The sequence below is a fragment of the Bos taurus genome, chromosome 6, assembly GCF_002263795.3.
Source record: "Bos taurus isolate L1 Dominette 01449 registration number 42190680 breed Hereford chromosome 6, ARS-UCD2.0, whole genome shotgun sequence".
Taxonomy (NCBI): domain Eukaryota; kingdom Metazoa; phylum Chordata; class Mammalia; order Artiodactyla; family Bovidae; genus Bos; species Bos taurus.
Window position 1 is genome coordinate 50,554,416 of NC_037333.1, and position 16,071 is coordinate 50,570,486.

At 40.9% G+C, this 16,071-nt stretch overlaps 1 pseudogene; it reads right to left on the reverse strand.

Moving 5' to 3' along the window:
- Positions 1 to 4,607: 4,607 nt before the first annotated feature.
- On the reverse strand, positions 4,608 to 6,706 carry LOC784827 (polyadenylate-binding protein 4-like; annotated as a pseudogene).
- Positions 6,707 to 16,071: the final 9,365 nt, after the last annotated feature.

Sequence of the window (16,071 nt, forward strand, 5' to 3'; positions counted from 1 at the left end):
TTCTGTGTATTCTTGCCACCTCTTCTTAATATCTTCTGCTTCTGTTAGGTCCATACCATTTCTGTCCTTTATGGAGCCCATCTTTGCATGAAATGTTCCCTTGATATCTCTAATTTTCTTGAAGAGATCTCTAGTCTTTCCCATTCTGTTGTTTTCCTCTATTTCTTTGCACTGATCACCGAGGAAGGCTTTCTTATGTCTCCTTGCCATTCTTTGGATCTCTGCATTCAGATAGGAATATCTTTCCTTTTCTCCTTTGCTTTTTGCTTCTCTTCTTTTCACAGCTATTTGTAAGGCCTCCCCAGACAGCAATTTTGCTTTTTTGCACTTCTTTTCCATGGGGATGGTCTTGCTCCCTTTCTCTTGTACAATGTCACAAACCTCCATCCATAGTATCAGGCACTCTATCTATCAGATATAGTCCCTTAAATCTATCTCTCACTTCCACTGTATAATCATCAGAAATTTGATTTAGGTCATACCTGAATGGTCTAGTGGTTTTCCCTACATTCTTCAAGTCTGAATTTGGCAATAAGGAGTTCATGATCTGAGCCACAGTCAGCTCCCGGTCTTGTTTTGCTGACTGCATAGAGCTTCTCCTTTTTTGGCTGCAAAGAATATAATCAATCTGATTTCAGTGTTGACCATCTGGTGATGTCCATGTGTAGAGTCTTCTCTTGTGTTGTTGGAAGAGAGTGTTTGCTATGACCAGTGCATTTTCTTGGCAAAACTTTATTAGCCTTTGCCCTGCTTCATTCCATATTCCAAGGCCAAATTTGCCTGTTACCCCAGGTGTTTCTTGACTTCCTACTTTTGCATTCCAGTCCCCTATAATGAAAAGGACATCTTTTTTGGTTGTTAGTTCTAAAAGGCCTTGTAGGTCTTCATAGAACCATTCAACTTCAGTTTCTTCAGCATTTCTGGTTGGGGCATAGACTTGGATTACTGTGATATTGAATGGTTTGCCTTGGAAATGAACATAGATCATTCTGTCGTTTTTGAGATTGCATCCAAGTACTACATTTTGGAATCTTTTTTTGACCATGATGGCCGCTCCATTTCTTCTGAGGGATTCCTGCCCACAGTAGTATATATAATGGTCATCTGATTCAAATTCACCCATTCCAGTCCATTTTAGTTCACTGATTCCTAGAATATTGACTTTCATTCTTGCCATCTCCTGTCTGAGCACTTCCAAATTGCCTTGATTCATGGACCTAACATTCCAGGTTCCTATGCAATATTGGTCTTTGCAGTACCAGACCTTGCTTCTATCACCAGTCACATCCACAACTGGGTACTGTTTTTGCTTTGGCTCCATCCCTTCATTCTTTCTGGAGTTATTTCTCCACTGATCTCCAGTAGCATATTGGGCACCTACTGACCTGGGGAGTTCCTCTTTTTGTATCCTATCATTTTGCCTTTTCATGCTGTTCATGGGGTTCTCAAGGCAAGAATACTGAAGTGGTTTGCCATTCCCTTCTCCAGTGGACCACATTCTGTCAGACCTCTCCACTTTGACCCACCCATCTTGGGTGGCCCCAACACGACATGGCTGAATTTCATTGAGTTACACATGGCTGTGGTCTGTGTGATTAGATTGACTAGTTTTCTGTGAGTATGGTTTGTGTGTCTGCCCTCTGATGCCTCTTGCAACACCTACTGTCTTACTTGGGTTTCTTTTACCTTGGACGTGGGGTATCTCTTCACGGCTGCTCCAGCAAAGTGCAGCCGCTGCTTCTTACCTTGGACGAGGGCTATCTCCTCACTGCCATCCCTCCTGACCTTGACTGTGGAGTAGCTCCTCTCGGCCCTCCTGTGCCCTCGCAGCCACCGCTCCTTGGACTTGGGGTTGCTCCTCTTTCCGAAGCCCCTGACCTCTGGCATTGGGTAGCTCCTCCCAGCCGCAGCCCCTGACCTCGGGCATGGGGTAGCTCCTCTTGGCCACTGCCTCTGACCTTAGGCGAGGGGTAGCTCCTCTCAGCCATGCTTCTGTGTGGTCCATCGCAGCCGCCGAACCCTAACCAGGAACAAAACTTTTTTCGGTGTCCACTTTCCACAAAGTTTTAATCACTTTCTGTAACAGCCACTTGTAAGTCAGACCTACTTTTTTTTCCCTTTATAAAATGTAATTTTATTTTTTATATCTTCTTTATTAAAAATATACATCCTACTTCTTTATTAGATTAGCAGACATTAATACTAGGTATTTAATATAGAATATTTCCCAGTTTACATGAATCTGAAATTTATTTAGGTTAATTTTTCTTGTATTTAGAATTGTTTGATTGTAAGCACTTACTTTTCTTTAGGCCAATTAAATTAGAACTCATTCACAACTTCAATAATATTATCAGAAAAAAAGCAAAAGACGTAACATTGAGGTATACATAAATCCAGACAGACAGAGATCTTATTGTTTTCTGCTTGAGATTTAAAATATCTCTTTAACACCCTTTTTCTTTTTCTTGCTTGAAGTTCTAATTTGCCCAAGGCTGAAGTCTCAGGCAAAGTTGGCTGTGTATTTCAAGGACATGGAAAGGGTTAACTTCAAACTTTTCCTTAAGCAGGCCTTTTAACAAGCTAGTTGTTTTTAACTGCATATGCAAAAAGAATTTTTTTTTGTGCAGTTTCCAAAAAGAAAAATTTCTCTTACTGTGTTCAATCATCAATCACACAGTGACAATCATTCATAGGCTATCATAATGCATCCCTCCTCCCAAACCCCCAGGTTTCCTTAACTGTTGCCCCCTTCCTGGGAGCTTCAAGGAGGTGATCAGTCTCCTCTTCTTCCTGTTGGGGTAGGACTTGACTGGGGACTGGCCCCAGGACCTTACCTGTGGCCATTCCTCGTGAGTTGGTCCATCCCTCCAATGAATCTGGTCAGGGCTCGGCCATCCAGAAAGTCAGAACACCAGTCTGAAAGAGAACCCAGAATACTATCAGGTGGAACACCTCCTTGTTTGTCTCAGGGTTCCTTCACTCTAGCCCAACTGAGCCACCAGTCCATTGACTCAGGGGGCTGGCATGGTTGGAATCTCACTGAAGCCTCCAGAAATGTTGCAGAAACCAGCACTTGAGAAACCAAGCACTACACTTAGAGAGTTGGAGAACTCAGGTTTATTACAGCAGGGCCAGAGGAGTTGACACTCCAAGCTCTGAGCTGCAACAAAGCGGTTAGAGAGTTTTTATGCACATACCGGCATGATTAAATCAGTTTGCAGGGCCGGGTGATTGCAAACAGCAGGACAAGGGTTAGTGAGATAAGTTCCAGTTCCTAGTATTGTGAGTCCCCACTTTCTGAGACTATGTGATCCATGGCCTATGTGATCCAGATTTTGCAAGGAGCAAGCTGAGTTACAGAGGCAAAAGGAGTAGGAGGCTATGTAAAATTTTAACTTTTCCCTTTATGAGAAGGAGATAATGGTGTTAATGACTGGTTGTCAAGTAAAAAAGTTAACAACTAGTTTGATTACAGATATATTTTAAAGGTACGGCCATTGGATCCAAAGGATTTGAAGTAAAGGTTAAGGAAAGTGAGAAACTAAGGAAAACTTTTGGATTTTTGTCTGAACAATAGGGTTAAGTTTGGTGCTATTTCAGCCACAGGAAAATATGGGACAATTAGATTTACTGTTTTTCTTCTTTCAAATATCCTCTGGGTAAAGGGTGATAGCAGGCTGAATTAGTTAGAGGATCTTTTAGGGAGTCTGTAAAATAGATGAGAACCTCACCTGAGGATTTGGAACTGAAAGCATTGTCCTCTACATTTAGGCTGGATACAAACATCTGAGACAGCAGGGAAAGATTACCGCTCACATTCGGCTACAATAATATTCAATATGGCAACCCACTCCAGTACTGTTGCCTGGAAAATCTCATGGATGGAGGAGTCTGGTAGGCTGCAGTCCATGCGGTCGCTAAGAGTCGGACACGACTGAGTGACTTCACTTTCACTTCTCACTTTCATGCATTGGAGAAGGAAATGGCAACCCACTCCAGTGTTCTTGCCTGGAGAATCCCAGGGACGGGGGAGCCTGGTGGGCTGCCGTCTATGGGGTCGCTAAGAGTCGGACACGACTGAGTGACTTCACTTTCACTTCTCACTTTCATGCATTGGAGAAGGAAATGGCAACCCACTCCAGTGTTCTTGCCTGGAGAATCCCAGGGACGGGGGAGCCTGGTGGGCTGCCGTCTATGGGGTCGCACAGAGTCGGACATGACTGAAGCGACTTAGCAACAGCAGTACTATTATTATTATGTTTTAAAAGGAATTTGCTGATTCCAGTAATTAGGAAGTAGGTGGAGAAATCTGGCTTTAGTTACATTTGATTCCAGGAGCTCAAATTATGCCAATAGTTATCTCTCTTTCTCTCTCTCTTTCTCATTCATTAGTGTTTCCATTCTCTTTTTTTATTCTTTTTTTTTTTTAATGGAGATTTTTTTCTTTATTGAGAAACTTAAGACTTGGGTACATCAAATAAAACCAATTTCTTGGGGGAAAAAAAAATTAAAACCCACAATAGAAAAAAAAAAAAAAAAGTTAACACTGTCTGGGCCATAGCAGAACCCAGAGAATACATTCTTTAAATTGAAAAATTCTAGGTGCTTCATAATTGACCTTTTGATACAAAATGAGCTAATAAATTTGCAAATGGGGTTCTTGGTGTTGAGGTCCATAGGACAAGCTAGGAAGTCTTCAAACCTTGAGCTGAATTCCATGAGAGTTTATTTGGCTTTTGAATCGGTTCATCCTTGTCTTTAGAGGTAGCAGCAGCAACAGCGTCCACCTTCTGAGCAGCTTCTTTCTTGGCATGATAAGCCTGAAGGACCGCCACAGCCTTCTCCACCTTGGAGCAGAGAGACTCGGGAGACTCCAGCATGTGCAGCAACTCCGAGCTGTTGATCTCCAGCAGCATCCCAGTTATCTTCCCAGCCAGGTTCGAGTGCATCGTCTGGATAAGTGGGAACAGATGTTAACCCAGCATCTGCTTCTGTTCCTGAGCGGGGGTGGGTTGCTGTGGCCAGCATAGAGGCAGTCAGCGGCTCCTGCCCCTGAACATGGACCGCAGGTGGGGGTGCCTGCAGGGGCTGGATGGCAGGGTGAGGACTGCGGATGCTGGAGGCATATTAGTAAGGTGCAACAGCCCAAGGAGCAGTGGCAGCAACAGCAGCACGAAGCGCTAAGTTCTGCACAGCTGTAGGAACACCTCCAGACTGGCAGCTTTTACTCAGCCCTTGCTGGGCAGCACCAGCCCCACCAAAGTACATAGCCAAGCAGTCAGGGCACTCAGACCGGACTCTCTGAGTGGTAGTAAGGAGGCCACCAGAGGCTGGAGCATTACCAGTTGGAGCCAGATGGCAAAGAGCTGGACGAGGCCCAGACTGGTGTATAGCACTTGGCATTCCTTGGAAGCCTTGAGGTCTCTCACCTTGCTGCAAGTGTGGATTAGACCTCATCTGTGCTAACTGGTTAGGTGTGTAATACAGAGGTCATCCCTGAGTCTGTGGAACTGCTGGCACAAAGTAGCCCCCAGCTGCAGGCAGGAACTGATTTAAGATGGCATTGGTGGGCAGTGCCCTCATCCCAGCCACCTGCTGCATATACTGGTTGGTCAGGTGAGCCTTTCTCTCCTCCTTTCTCTGGGCCAGAGCGACATACAGTGGCTTGGAGCCCACGATGCATCCATTCATCTCTGTGACTGCTTTGGTTGCCTCTTCAGGGGACGAGAAGCAGACAAAGCCAAATCCTTTGCTTCTCCCATCCTCCAGCATCACCTTAGCACTGGCGATTGATCCAAAAGGAGAAAACTCTTTCCTTAACTTCTTGTCATCGATGGTTTCATCCAAGTTTTAAATGTAGAGATTCACCCCCTGATAGTGACTAATCCTCCCCTGCTTCAGCTGTTCAAATTTTCGCTTTAACTCGGCCTGCCACTCCACTTTCTTTTGTGCACAGCCAACGAAAATGACCTTCCCAGTGATTTCTTTTCCATTCATCTCTTCCACAGCCTTATTGGCATCCTCGTGTTTTTCATAACTCACAAAGTCAAAGCCTTTGGATTTCCCACTGGGATCTCTCATCACCTTGACACTTAGGGTCTTACTAAACTGGCTAAATAGCTCTTTCAGATTCTCATCATCAACCTTTTCCCCGAAGTTTTTGATGTAAACATTGCTGAGTTCCTTGGCTTTGGCTCCAAGTTCAGCTTCCTGCTCTTTTCGAGACTTGAATCTGCCCACAAATTTTACGGTCGTTGAGGAGCATGCCGTTCATCTTCTCAGTGGCCTTGTCGGCAGCCTCCTGGGTCTCAAAGTGGATAAAGGCATAAACCTTAGAACCGTTTTCATCACACACCACCTTGCAGGACAGAATGTTCCCAAAAGCAGAAAAAGTATCATAAAGTGCCTTGTCATCTATAGAGTTGTCCAGGTTCTTGATGAAGACGTTTCCCACACCAGATTTTCTCAGAGACGGATCCCTCTGAGACCACATGATTCGGATCGGCTTTCCCTTAATTACATAAAAGTTCATGGTGTCCAAGGCCCTCTCAGCGTCGGCCGGCTGCTGGAAGTTGACGTAGGCATAACCCAGGGAGCGGCGGGTGATCGTATAACGGCAGGCCCAGATGGACAGCACAGGCCCCGCAGGACTGAACTTTTCATATAGCATGGCCTCGGTGATGTCCGAGCACAGGTCACCCATGACCTTTTTATTTATTTATTTTGCTTCAGGCTACTAGGCCTGAAAGTGGTGGAGGCTGCAATTACCTGGGGCTGAGAGCTCTTTTTTTCATTCTTACTAGGTTCTGTTTCCTGGTGAATATCGCCTCTGTGATAATAAAAAGTTCTTGTAGAAAATGATTGCTAATAAATTTACATTAATTATATTCCTTCTTTGTAATCATAAATATTTTAGGAGAACACATACATAGACATAAATAAATAATCTTTGTTTTGATATTTTATTTAACCCTCCAAAAGACTTTTCTGGATCCCACTTGTCTTAAGTAACCCTTCTGAAACAATATTGATCAATATTTCAGGACTGTTAAGATTGGTCTGGAATGAGAAATGTGCCCAGTTTTTGTCCAGGAAGAATGGAGTTACCATGATTGAAAAATCCACCCTTACTGTAAAATGGCATGGAGGAAATTTTCCAAGTTTCCAAAGAAAAGGGAATTGAAAAGGACTGTCGGGAGCAACATTATTATAACTACCATGTGTTTATAATAGTTTTCATAAAACTCTTTTTTTTCATATTTTTCCAATTATCTACTTCTCCCTGTCAAAAGAATAATTGAAGGAAAATGATACTGTTGTCTTTTTGATAGTTAAACATTTTCTATGCTAAGTGAATGAATGTAAAGTGAATGAACCAACAAATGAATCATCATGATTCTTCCATTAAGAAGAAAGATAATACCAAAAATAACTATCACAACATATGTTTTACAGATGTATAATCTATCTTACATATTCTTTGGGAGACTATTTTTCTTTTAAAAAGAGATTTAAGCACATTTCCTGAAGGGTCTAAAGGAGAATAAAAAACCTAAACAATAGTAGTAATATTAACAGAGTTTGGACAAGAAAAAAATTGATGAACTATGATTTTTATTATGTGAAAGCATGACATATCACTTGACTATCAAAAATTGCCATTTGCTTAATTTCCTATTAACTAGAAGAAATTAGGCTCATATTAAATGGATTTTCCTGGTAGCTCAGATGGCAAAGAATCTGCCTGCAATGTGGGAGACCTGGGTTAGATCCCTGGGTTGAGAAGATCCCATGGAGGAGGGCATGGCAAACCATCCCAGTAGTCTTGCCTGGAGAATTCCAATGGACAAAGGAGCCTGGCAGGCTATACAGTCCATGGGGTGGCAAAGAGTTGTACACAACTGAATGACTAAGCACAGCACAGTTATTTCTTTAACTGCTTTTGTCAAGAAGATAATGTAAATCCCTAGAAATGATGCTATAGTTTATATAGTATAGTATATTATAGGCATATTTAATAGAGGAAGCACTGGATAACTACTAGTACATTTATTATTCTACATCTACATCTGTGTGCTCAGAAGTATCCAACACTGTGTGGCCCTGTTAGACTAGGAAAAAGAAGTTGAAAACATCAATGGCTAAAAGACAAAGAAGGGAGAAGCCTGCAAAAATGGAATAAAGGGTGGTCTGAGGACCGGAGTGGGAATCTCAGGTGAAACAAACAGTCCCCCTGGCTAGCCCAATTTATATAGGGCAAGTTCAGGGGGAGGAAAAACAATATATGAAAAGAGGAGCCAAAGTTGAGCCCCTCTTATCATCTCTTCTTTCGTGTTGGCCTGCCTTCATGCCTCGAGGATGTATTTTCCTTTGCTTGCCAAATAAAACTGAGCTGAAATACTGGTTTGCTGTTTAAAACTGAGCTGTAACATAGCTGTAACACTGGTCTGCCATTTCAAATTTTTGCTGCAGTGAGAGAGAACTGAGGAATTTACACACTCCCCCAACAGCCCCATGAACAGTAGCCTGCCAGGTTCCTCTTGCCTATGAAATTTTCCAGGTAAGAATACTGGAGTGGGGTGCCATTTCTTCCTCCAGGGGATCTCCTGGACCCAGGGATTGAACCCACATCTCCTGTCTCTCCTGCATTTCAGGTGGATTCTTTACCACTAGTGCCACCTGGGAAACCTACACTTATTATTAGCAAACTACAAAAAGAGTATTAAATCTGTCCTGTTGTTCCTTATGGAACTATCTCTACTAAGATTCTCAAATTATCATGTACATGCATTTGCCAAAATTTTAGCCAAAGAAATATGTGACATACTAAATGATAGCTCAGTTGGTAAAGAATCTGCCTGCAATACAGGAGACCCTAGTTTAATTCCTGGGTTGGGAAGATCCCCTCAAGAAGGGGATAGGCTACCCACTCCAGCATTCTTAGGCTTCCCTTATGGCACAGCTGGTAAAGAATCTGCCTGTAATGCAAGAGACTTTGGTTCGATTCCTGGGTTGGGAAGATCCCTTGGAGAAGGGAAAAACTACCCATTCCAGTATTCTGGCCTGGAGAATTCCATGATTGTACAGTCATGACATTGCAAAGAGTCAGATGTGACTAAATGACTTTTACTTTCACATATATTATAACCTAGAAGTGAGTTTTTACCCCAATGAGGGTTCATTTAAATAATTTTTTTGTCATCATAGGGGGATTTTCTTTTTCTTTTGCAACATAGCTTGTGGTGAAGAAACATTGGTGCCCACAGTCCCTGAAAGTGAAAAATGAAAGTGTTAGTTGCTCAGTCATTTCCAACTCTTTCTGACACCTTTGACTGTAGCCTGCCAGGTTCATCTGTCCATGGAATTCATCAGACAAGAATACTGCGTGGGTAGCCATTCTCCAGGGGATCTTCCCAACCAGGGATGAAACCCTGGTCTCCTGTGTTGCAGGCAGATTCTTTACAGTCTGAGCAATCAGGGAAGCAAGGAGAGATAAAAAGCATCAGGGAAGAAATGAACACCTGCAGGAGTTGTTTTGTTGTGACTAAAGAGGCACTTTGATGTTCAGCAAGAGGGAGGAATATGCAAGCAAAAAAATGTAGACAGTGATTAAAACCATGTTTCTTTGCCAGTGGGGTTTCTATACATGTTTTATCACTATTTCTGGATGTAAAACAAGAAGGTGTGTAACCTTTGCATCCCACTGCCACAGCATTAATCTCCCCCAGAATGAAGACAGAAGGTCCCAGTGTGTGGTGCGTAGAACAGATATATTTTAATAGGCTGGAGCTTGATGCTATCACAAACAATGGCATTTGCCAAGTTTAACTTGAAATAAAATCTAATCTTACAAATAACTGAAATAGAACAAAATGCATAAAGCATCTGTTTTCAAATTACTGTATTGTTTATAAATCAAATAAGCTACTTCCTAACTCAATCAACTTGTCCTTGTGAGTTAATGGGCTGTGATATCAATCTTATACTAAAATCCATTTTGAGGTGGTTCTTATAGCTTTTAGCTCAATGTTGCTTCTCTATAAAGGAGAGTTTATCTCCCAGAAATTTCCATGGTCCCCACTTGTTCAGAAAACTTGCATGTGATTTGGCAAGTATGTGAACACCTAGCCTAGCATATCTGAGGACATGTCTGAGGGATGTATTAGAAAGCTATCATTTAGAACATAGCATACACTGCAAATTGGGTGGAAGGAAGAAGATTTTATTACCTCTTTATTTTATTCTAGTTTTGTCTGTGCTGGGTCATCATGGCTGCACTCATGCTTTCTCTAGTTGCAGCGTGCAGGTTTCTCATTGCGGTGGTTTCTCCAGTGAGCTTAAGGCACATGGGCTCAGAAGTTGTTGCTCCTGGGCTTAGTTGCTTTGTGGCATGTGGAATCTTCCTCAACCAGGAGTTAAACCTGTGTCTCTTGTATTGGCAGGAAGATTCTTAACCATGGGACCACCAGGGAAATCCAGGAAATAGCTTTTAAAAAAGAGCACCTTTGGGGTTCTAAGTGCTTTGCTTACAAAGTCTCATTTATTCATCCTTGATATTATTTGGATACTATTTCTATAATCATATCTCCCTTTTTACAGAAAAATAAATAAAAATGTATGGATAAATTTGAGTAACTTAATTAATAAAACTAAGTTGTATAAGAACTGAGCTATTATCCCAAATTCCATTACATAAAATATCTATCAGATAAAATAAACATCCTAAAAGGATCAGGATATCAAAAGTCCATCAAGATGTATCTTTTCTCCAATTTGGTTGTCCCTACTGCCTCATTTAATTGCACTGCTAACCACCTTGAAGTCCAATAATATTCAATCTAAAAATATAATATAGCTTTTCAAGTTAAAAATCTAGCTTCTTTTAGATGTTTAGTCTCAGCCAATATGTAAACGAAATCAATTCAAATTTAAACTCTATATCAGGACTGTCTTCCCATTTAAACTCTCTCCATTTTTTTCCTCATTCTTTTCTTTCTTCTACTGCTCGTGCTCTCAGGATGACTATGGATTTGGGGAAAAATTGGTATAACTTCAAAAGTTTGAGAGATAGGAGGCTATTCTGTATCCTGTTACCTCTTTCTTCCTTGAGCCTGCTGGGATGACTGAATACACAATGACAGCTATTGTGTATTCACCTCTAATCCCTGTTCACCTGTTTTTCATGAAACTCTCCCTCATTGTGTTGGCAATAAATGTCTCAGCTTCCTAACTTGACCTCTGATTATGGGATTTACCTATTTTGGATTTTTCCATGAAATTTCCCAGGCAAAAATACTGGAATTGGTTGCCATTTCCTCCTCCAGGGGATCCTCCAACCCAGGATTGAACCCATGTCTCCTGTGTCTCTTGCATTGGCAGGCAGATTCTTAAACATTGAGCCACCAGGGAAGCTCAGTCACATAGCTCTATTCTTAGTCAATTTGTTGAAGTGCCATGGGGATATCACAAGACACATATTAATGTGTGCCCTAGTGTGTGAGTGTAAAGTATTTGCATGCAGAATGGTGTACATAAAGTTTTCCTGTTAGATATTAACTTATATCTGAAGGCTTAGATTTGGGACACCATTCAAAGCAAATTTGGAGTGAAAATTCAATTCAGTGGTGCATATTGCGAGGAAGCTTCTTGTGTCTAGAGTGTCATGGACAAATCTGCTGATGAGTAACTTTAAGTGCAGAATTCACACAAGAAGTTCTTCTGCTCTGGAGTTCAGCCAGCTCCCTGGGGTTCTCTAGTCATCCCTGCACAATGGTGGCCCTGTGAGGTCAGCAAGGAAGCTCCAAACAACTCTCATAATGGTCTTCCTCCCCATATTCCTCTTCACTTTTCAGCTCTTCTGTGATTCTCCCCTTAAGTTAGAAGTATATGTGTTCTTTTTCTTGTTAGATAGGAGAGTGTTGCTGTATGCTGCATTCTCCACTTCAGGGCTTTCAGCAAAGCCTCAGTGCTCTCTCTTTAATTTCACTCTTGATTTATTAGACACAAACTAATCCAGATTTCTTCAAATATCAAATCCTTATAAATCAAAAGGTGCTTTAGATCAGATCAGATCAGTCGCTCAGTCATGACTGACTCTTTGCAACCCCATGAATCCCAGCACGCTGGGCCTCCCTCTCCATCACCAACTCCCGGAGTTCACTCAGACTCACGGCCATCAAGTCAGTGATGCCATCCAGCCATCTCATCCTCTGTCGTCCCCTTCACCTCTTGCCCCCAATCCCTCCTAGCATCAGAGTCTTTTCCAATGAGTCAACTCTTCGCATGAGGTGGCCAAAGTACTGGAGTTTCAGTTTTAGCATCATTCCTTCCAAAGAAATCCCAGGGCTGATTTCCTTCAGAATGGACTGATTGGATCTCCTTGCAGTCCAAGGGACTCTCAAGAGTCTTCTCCAACACCACAGTTCAAAAACATCGATTCTTCAGTGCTCAGCCTTCTTCACAGTCCAACTCTCACATCCATACATGACCACAGGAAAAAACATAGCCTTGACTAGACGAACCTTTGTTGGCAAAGTAATGTCTCTGCTTTTGAATATGCTATCTAGGTTGGTCATAACTTTCCTTCCAAGGAGTAAGCGTCATTTAATTTCATGGCTGCAGTCACCATCTGCAGTGATTTTGGAGCCCAGAAAAATAAAGTCTGACACTGTTTCCACTGTTTCCCCATCTATTTCCCATGAAGTGATGGGACCAGATGCCATGATCTTTGTTTTCTGAATGTTGAGCTTTAAGCCAACTTTTTCCCTCTCCACTTTCACTTTCATCAAGAGGCTTTTGAGTTCCTCTTCACTTTCTGCCATAAGGGTGGTGTCATCGGCATATCTGAGGTTATTGATATTTCTGCCGGCAATCTTGATTTCAGCTTGTGCTTCTTCCAGTCCTGCGTTTCTCATGATGTACTCTGCATATAAGTTAAATAAACAGAGTGACAATATACAGCCTTGATGTACTCCTTTTCCTATTTGGAACCAGTCTGTTGTTCCATGTCCAGTTCTAACTGTTGCTTCCTGACCTGCATACAGATTTCTCAAGAGGCAGGTCAGGTGGTCTGGTATTCCCATCTCTTTCAGAATTTTCCACAGTTTATTGTGATCCACACAGTCAAAGGCTTTGGCATAGTCAATAAAACAGAAATAGATGCTTTTCTGGAACTCTCTTGCTTTTTCTATGATCCAGCAGATGTTGGCAATTTGATCTCTGGTTCCTCTGCATTTTCTAAAACCAGCTTGAACATCTGGAAGTTCACGGTTCACATATTGCTGCAGCCTGGCTTGGAGAATTTTGAGCATTACTTTACTCGCATGTGAGATGAGTGCAATTGTGCAGTAGTTTGAGCATTCTTTGGCATTGCCTTTCTTTGGGATTGGAATGAAAACTGACCTTTTCCAGTTCTGTGGCCACTACTGAGTTTTCCAAATTTGCTGGCATACTGAGTGCAAAAGGTGCTTTAGTTCTAAGCTATTTCACTTTCTGTGAGTTAAGAAAAAAAAAAAAAAAACATGCAGTGAAGCTATACTGAATACTTTGTAATAATATTTAATGGGAAAGAATCTGAAAAAAAACACATATAGATGCTTTTGAATTGTGGTGCTGAAGAAGACTCTTGAGAGTCCCTTGGACTGCAAGGAGATCAAACCAGTCAATCCCAAAAGAAATCAATCCTGAATATTCATTGGAAGGACTGATGCTGAAGTTGAAGTTCCAATACTTTGGCTACCTGATGTAAAGAGCTAACTCATTTAAAGAGACCCTGATGCTGGGAAAGATTGAAGGCAGGAGGAGAAGTGGGTGACAGAGGATGAGACGGTTGGATGGTATCACCAACTCAATGGATATGAGTTTGAACAAACTCCAGGAAATAGTGAAGGATGGGGAAGGTTAGCATGCTGCAGTTCAAGGAATCACAGAGTCAGATGTGACTTAACAACTGAACAATAACAACAACAACAACCACAACCACACACACAGAGACACACACACACACATACATATATATGAGTATATATGTATACATATATACATGTATATATACATATATCTGAAACACTGTAGAATCTAACACATTAAGAGCAAAAATTTGCTTAGAATTTAATGTAACATTTTTTTTCCAGGCTGTATCTGTTCTCAATATAGAGGAATAAATGACAATACTCTAGTAGATGGTAGTCATAGGACAGTAGACATAGAAAAAAAAGTTCATGGTTTAAAATGTACAAATAGTATTCCTTACATGTGCAAAAGATCTTGTAAGTATTTGGAAAATACCTAGTGTTCAGTCATTTTTTTACCTATTTTTTCTGCTACGTTTTGACGTCCCTTTGTTTTGACTGCCACCTGTCTGCCAGATTCACTTGATTCTGTTATTTCTGCTCCTTAAGATTTGGACTTTCACTGGTGACCTGTTGCAATCTAGTTAGGTCTGTGCATTAATTGGTTTCCAGAATCTGGAAGTCATCCTGTCTCATTTGAAACTTATTTCTGATAACAGTGAGGAGGAGTGAAGTATCTTTTAAAGAAACACATCATTGTAAACATTATATATATATATATATATATATATATATAATGTATATATATATAAAAGAGACTTGAAAAATATTTTCATGGACTCAAATATTGATTCATTTTTATATAAATTAATTCAATTCTTTAATAAAGTTCCTGCTGTGTGTTACAATGAGTCTGATTTTCTGGTATATAGCAGAGAAGCAGACAGAAAAATATTTTACTCTTATTCCTTCATTCTAGTAAGGCAAACAGATACCAAGGAGATTAAAATATGACAATTTCAGATAGTGACAATGAACATAAAAATTAGCCAAGATACTTAGCTAGAGAATTACATATTTCTGAGACAGTGATTTTCAGAATCATGCTGCCATTAAATAATAAATTCTAGGTAATGATAATGAAGGTTATAGTGAGATTTAAATTCCTACTGATTTTAAATCATGATGAATTGGAGGAGTAATTATTTTAGGAGAATGTCTTCATAATTGTTTATAGTTATAATATTTATAAAGAGTGTTCATTCAGAAACCTAGCATGGCCACCACTTATTTCCTGTTCAAGAACACAATATTATAAATTTACCTCAACTTAGAAGATTATGACTCTACTAAACATTAGAAGATTTTTCACCCATCAGTTTCCCTGGAAGTTATTAATGAAGTTAAGCTCCTATAACAAAATAGCACAGACTGCGTGGTTTATTTATTTTCTTATAGAAATTTATTTTCTCACACTTCTGGAAGCCCAAGCTCCAAATGCTAGCAGAACAGCTTCTGGTGAGACCTCTCTCCTTGAATTGCAGATGGTGCTCTCTCAGTGTCCTTACATGGCCTTTTCTCTGGGTGGGTATGCAGAAAGGTCAAGAGAGAGATATCTTTGGTGTCCTTTTTCATGATAAGGCCACTAATCTTATTGCATTAAGACCTCACTCTTCTGTCATTACAGTTTCACTAATCTAAGATACATCATTCCGTTTTTAATGTCCATGATAACATCCAATGTTTTCTCCTTCATTAACGATAGAAAGAATAATTCAAACTACTTGAGAATATTGCCTTGACCCTGTGGAAAATAACCTTAAGTCTTGTTTTTATCCTTACATTTCTTTAATATTGTCTCCTACAAATAATTTCCCTTAAATTCCCTTGGCTTCCAGTTAATCAAATTCTCAGTAATTTTAATATAAAAATTATGTATACATCTGGAATGGGGCTGCTGCTGCTCAGTCGCTTCAGTTGTGTCTGACTCTGTGCGACCCCATTGATGGCAGCCCACCAGGCTGCCCCGTCCCTGGGATTCTCCAGGCAAGAACACTGGAGTGAGTTGCCATTTCCTTCTCCAATGCATGAAAGTGAAAAGTGAAAGTGAAGTTGTTCAGTCCTGTCTGACTCTTAGCAACCCCATGGACTTTAGCCTACCAGGCTCCTCAGTCCATGGGATTTTCCAGGCAAGAGTACTGGAGTGGGTTGCCACTGCCTGCTCAATGATTGATACGTAAATGTGTTGCAACAAACGAAGGTATGCAGATATCCTAAT